General features: G+C 47.0%; 1 non-coding gene across 1 annotated transcript; it reads left to right on the top strand.

Annotated features, from left to right (window-relative positions):
• The first annotated feature begins 749 nt into the window (after window positions 1–749).
• Window positions 750–887, top strand: LOC119920215. The gene has a single exon (XR_005447973.1). It is a non-coding gene; the product is annotated as a small nucleolar RNA SNORA7 (small nucleolar RNA).
• The last annotated feature ends 5,113 nt before the right edge of the window (window positions 888–6,000 follow it).

The raw sequence follows: 6,000 nt of genomic DNA, 5'->3' as shown, positions 1-6,000 counted from the left end.
TGGCAGAGCTGGGATGAGAACCCAGGTCCTCTGGCTCCCAGGCCCGGGTTCTTTCCACTAGGTCATGCTGCTTCTTTCCACATAGACTGGGAACTTAATGAGAACAGGGACCTTGTCTGTTCTCTAATAAATTGGATGCATTCAGTTCCTTGTGGGCAAGGACCATGTCTACCTATGCTATTGTTTTGTACTCTCTCAAGGGCTTAGTCCAGTGCTCTACACACAGAAAGTGCTCAATAAATGGCAATAATAGATTGATTAAATTAGCTTATCATTTACATGTTAGGCCTGGAAGGGGGCAACAAGGCCCATTCTAAAATAATAATACTAATAATGGTATTTGTTAAACACGTACTTTGTGCCAGGCACTGTACTAAGGGCTAGGGTGGATACAAGCAAATTGGGTTGGACACAGTCCCTTTCCCACGTGGGTCTCACAGTCTCAATCCCCATTTTACAGATGAGGTAACTGAAGCCCAGAGAATTCATTCCATTCATTCAATCATATTTATTGAGCGCTTACTGTGTGCAGAGCACTGTACTAAGCACTTGGAAAGTACAATTCAGCAATAAAGAGAGACAATCCCTGCCCACACTGGGCATACAGTCTAGAAGTGGGGAGACAGACATCAAAACAAGTAAACAGGCATCAATATAAATAAATAGAATTATAGATATTTACACATCAAAACAAATGAACAGGCATTAATATAAATAAATAGAACTATAGATATGTACATATATACACGCCCCTCTCAGGGTCACACCTGGAGAGTTTCCAGTACTCTACCAGTCTTGACTATGGGAGGGAGAGTCAAGCAGAGGCATACCCATTCCATTCCTAGCTTGGCCTGTGGCTAGGGAGTGGAAGGCAATCTGATACAAGTCAAAACTTCCCTCTGCTGGGCAGCAGCAGCATGGGAGAGAGTCAAGGGCGTAGGCTCAAGTTTATTGCATGGAAGGAGGCAGTGGTAAACCACTTCCGTATTTTTACTATGAAAACTCTATGGATACACTAACAGAACCATTGTAGGTGGAGGTGCGGCATTCTGGGAGAGATGCATCCATGGTGTTGCTATGGGTCGGAGACGACTCAGCAGCATAAGACAAGACATATATACACAAATGTTGTGGGGTGGGGAGGGGGGATAGAGCAAAGGGAGAGATTTGGGGTGATGCGGAGGGGAGGGGGAGCTGAGGAAAATGGGGGCTTGGTCTGGGAAGGCCTCTTGAAGGAAGTGAGCCTTCAGCAGGGCCTTGAAGTGGGGAAGTGTGATTGGAGGATTTGAGGAGGGAAGGCGTTCCAGGACAGAGGTAGGAGGTGGGCCAGTGGTCTACGGCAGGACAGGTGAGAAAGAGGCACAGTGAGAAGGTTAGCACCAGAGGAGCGGGGTGCGCGGGCTGTGATGTAGGAGAGAAGGGAGGTGAGGTAAGAGGGGGCAAGGTGATAGAGAGTTTTGAAGCCAATAATGAGGAGTTTCTGCTTGATATGGAGGTTGATAGGCAACCACTGGAGATTTTTGAAGAGAGGGGTGACATGCCCAGAACGTTTCTGTAGAAAGATATTCCGGGCAGCAAAGTGAAGTATGGACTGAAGTGGGGAGAGACAGGAGGTTGGGAGGTCAGAAAGGAGACTGATGCAGTAATCCAGTCCAGATGAGTGTACTAACCTGGTAGCGGTTTGGATGGAGAGGAAAAGGCAGATCTTGGCGATGTTGTGAAGGTGAGACCGGCAGGCTTTGGTGACAGATTAGACTGTGAGCCCACTGTTGGGTAGGGACCATCTCTATATGTTGCCAACTTGTACTTCCCAAGCACTTAGTACAGTGCTCTGCACACAGTAAGTGCTCAATAAATACAATTGAATTGAATGAATGAATATGTTGGGTGAATGAGAGAGCAGAGTCAAGGATGACACCAAGGTTTTGGGCTTGTGAGACAGGAAGGATGGTCCACAGTGATGGGAAAGTCAGGGAGAGGACAGGGTTTGGGAGGGAAGATAAAGAGCTCTGTCTTGGACATGTTGAGTTTGAGGTGGCAGGAGGACATCCAAGCAGAGATGTCCTGAAGTCAGGAGGAGTTGCAAGCCTGGAGGGAGGGAGAGAGAACAGGGGAGGAGATATAGATTTGGGTGTCATCCACATAGAGATAATAGTTGAAACCCTGGGAGTGGATGAGTTCACCAAGGGAGTGTGTGTAGATGGAGAATAGAAGGGGACAAAGAACTGACCCTTGAGGAACCCCTACAGTTAGTGGATGGGAGGGGGAGGAGGAGCTCGTGAAGGAGACTGAGAATGAATGGCCAGAGAGATAAGAGGAGAGCCCGGAGAGGACGGAGTCAGTGAAGCCAAGGTGGGATATGTTGAGAAGGGGATGGTCCACAGTGTCAAAGGCAGCTGAGAGGTCGAGGAGGATTAGGATGGAGTAGGAGCCATTGAATTTGGCAAGAAGGAGGTCATTGGTGACCTTTGAGAGGGCAGTTTCAGTGGAGTGGAGAGGGCAGAAGCCAGATCGGACGGGGTCCAGGAGAGAGTTGGAGGAGAGGAATTCGAGGCAGCGAGTGTAGACGACTCACTCCAGGAGTTTGGAAAGGAAGGTTAGGAGGGAGATGGGGTGATAACTGGAGGGGGCTGTGGGGTCGAGAGGGTTTTTTAAGATGGGGGAGATGTGGGCATGGTTGAAGGCAGAGGGGAAGAAGCCATTGGAGAGTGAGAAGTTAAAGATGGAAGTTAAGGAGGGGAGGAGGGAAGGGGCGAGAGTTTTTATAAGGTGTGAGGGAATGGAGTCTGAAGTGTATGTGGAGAGGGTGGCACTTGACAGGAGGGAGATCTCCTCTGAAGATACTGCTGGGAAGGATGGGAAAGTTGAAAAGGGAGCCAAGAGGAGAGGGGATGGAGGAAGGGGAGGAGTGATTTTGGGTTAATTTTCCCAATGAAGTAGGTGGCCAGATCGTTGGGGGTGAAGGATGGGGAAGGGGGATGGACAGGGAGACTGAGGAGGGAGTTAAACGCTTGGAACAGCTGACGAGGGTAATGGGCACGGGTGTCAATAAGGGAAGAGAAATAGTTTTGCTGGGCAGAGGAGAGGGCAGAGTTAAGGCAAGAAAGGACTGAAGGGACTTGCCCAAGGTCACACAGAAGACAAGTGGTGGGGCTGGGTTTAGAACCCCTGACCTTCTGACTCCCAGGCCCGTGCTCTATCCACTATGTTATGCTACTTCTCATAAGCATCATCATTATCAACAGTATTTACTGAATGCTTACTGTGTGCAGAGCACTGTACTAAGCACTTGGGAGAGTACAATCCAATAGGGTTGGAAGACATGTTCCCTGCCCACAAGATCTGAATGAACCAACATCCAAATGGGATGCTTATTTACATGTCATTTGCATCTTGTCAATTCCCAGTCCAATTACCCAGCAATCAAATTTGCCCTCCTTTCCCCAAATGTCTTGAGACTCTCCCTGGTGTCCCTGGCCCCAACAGGAAACATTAATAAGAGTTCTAATCCCAGCTCTGCCACTTGTCTGCTGAGTGACCTTGGGCAAGTCACTTAACTTCTCTGGGCCTCAGTTACCTCATCTGTAAAAATAGGGTTTGAGACTGTGAGCCCCACCTGGGATAGGGACTGTGTCCAAACTGATATGCTTGTATCCACCCCAGCACTTAGTACAGTGCCTGGCACATAGTAAGTGCTTAACAAATACCATAATAATAATTATTATTATCAGAACAGACACTGTCCAAGAAAGTTTAGGCCGTCACTTGTCTAGAGGCAGTGGCTGGACCAGATAACCTCTCAAAGACCCCACCAAGTCCCAAATGCCCAGACCTGCTCCAAGTCCTGATTGGAATGTGGTGGCCAGAAGCAGCCGCAGTACCCGGCAGTCTCACGGAGAAGCTCTATGGGCAGTGACTCACCGCAGTATCAGTAATGACTGAGCCTCCCATGGGCAGAGCAGCAAACTGGGTGCTGGGGGAGCATACACAGGTCGGTTTCTGCCTTCAAGGAGTCTGTCATCTAATAGGCAAGGCAAAAGCGTACGCAAACTGATGAGGACACTAGAGTTGAAAGGCCATGGGAATCGAGAAAAATAACAAGTCCGGTGGACAGAAAATGAAAAAAACAAGAGAGAGATTAAGGCACGGGAGTACTGAGGGGACTCAAGGGAGTGTTCTAGGTCTGGGGGAGCATGGGGCAGGGAATGCACCCTCACCTCTAGTTAAATCCTTCTTGAACCCCCGACCCTGACTCCAGAGCTCACAAACAAGGAAACGAGCTGGGGATTAACTCCTCTGCAGGGGAGGGGACGGCTTCATATTTGGAATTCTTACCAAAGCGAATTCCTAGGGGAATAAAATCAGTATCCTTCCTGTTCTTGGCTCAGCTCACATGCTGCTCCAAAAAGTCCTGCCCCTGGACTCTGAGTGCCAGTTTTGTCCAGCAGGTTGAGTTCTCTGTGCTTCCGAAAATAGTCACTTAACTTCTCTGTGCTTCAGTTACCACATCTGTAAAATGGGGATTAAGACTGTGATCCCCACATGGGACAACCTGATTACCTTGTATCTACCCCAACCCTTAGAACAGTGCTTGGCACATAATAAGCGCTTAACAAATACTATTATTATTATTATTATACCCTTCGGAGGTCACAACTTGGAATTAGAGCTTTAGTCACATGAATCCATCATTTGATTGTAAGCTCCTAGAGAGCAGGGATGAAGCCCTTTTCTTCTTCTTATAATAATAATATTAATAGTAAAATTGTGGGCAAGGAATGTGTCGGTTACAGTCATATTGTACTCTCCCAAGTGCTTAGTACAGTGCTCTGTACACAGTAAGCACTCAATAAATACGATTGACTAATAATAATAATAATTTTGGTATTTGTTAAGAGCTTACTATGTGCCAGGCACTGTACTAAGCGCTGGGTTAGATACAAGCAAATTCGGTTGGACACAGTACCTGTCCCCTCTAGACTGTGAGCTTGTTGTGGGCAGGGAATGTGTCTGTTATTGTTACAGTGTATTTTCCCAAGCACTTAGTACAATGCTCTGCACACAGGAACCGCTCAATAAATATGATTGAATGAATGAATGTCCCACATTGTTAATCCCCATTTTACAAGTGAGGTAACTGAGGCCCAGAGAAGTGAAGTGACTTGCCCAAGGTCACACAGCAGACCAGTGGTGAAACTGGGATTAGAACCCAGGTTCTTCTGACTCCCAGACCCGTGCTCTACCCACTAAGCCAGTTCCTCAAGCCTTTAGCTGGCACCTAGTACAGCACTCTGTACACATCCCCCTCACAGCACTTAGAACAGTGCTTTGCACATAGTAAGCGCTAAACAAATGCCATCATCATCATATCAGCCCAACAACCACCTCTAGCACTTACATATTTATTGATATCCATCATCAGCCCTTGCATATCTGTGTTTAACCGGTTGTACCGTCAGCTATTTATTCTGATTCCACTGTTGGTAAATATTTTTATGGCTGTCCCTCCCATTAAGAGTGTAAGCCTCCTGAGTGCAGGGAACGGATCTCGTGCCTCTGTTGGACTTCCTAAAGAGTTGCACTCAGTGCGTCCTCAATAAATAGCAATACTGGTATTACTACTATGACTACAACTGCTATCACTGCTCCGTTCACAGTAGGCACCCCGCTTAGTATTGTGCACACAGTACAGTGCTCCCAAGTGCTTAGTACAGTGCTCTGCACACAGTAAGCACTCAATAAATACGATTGAATGAATGAATAAATACTTTGGATACTGATTCTGATACTCTCACCCAGGTCCTGACTCCCCATACCAGAACTTCAAACACCCCTTTGATTTAATATATCTAAGAGAGGTTTTATAGACGACTTGTGTTGTTCCAAATAAGTACTCCTTCTACCGTCTAGATTCACTAAATTTACAAGGTATTTATGTAACATCCCATGTCACGTTTTATATAATCTAAGACCACGAGCCCATGAGCAAGGCTATTGCTG

Source organism: Tachyglossus aculeatus, chromosome X1 (genome assembly GCF_015852505.1).
Source record: "Tachyglossus aculeatus isolate mTacAcu1 chromosome X1, mTacAcu1.pri, whole genome shotgun sequence".
In the NCBI taxonomy this organism is placed as follows: Eukaryota; Metazoa; Chordata; class Mammalia; order Monotremata; family Tachyglossidae; genus Tachyglossus; species Tachyglossus aculeatus.
This window is presented reverse-complemented; position numbering and strand designations above follow the sequence as displayed.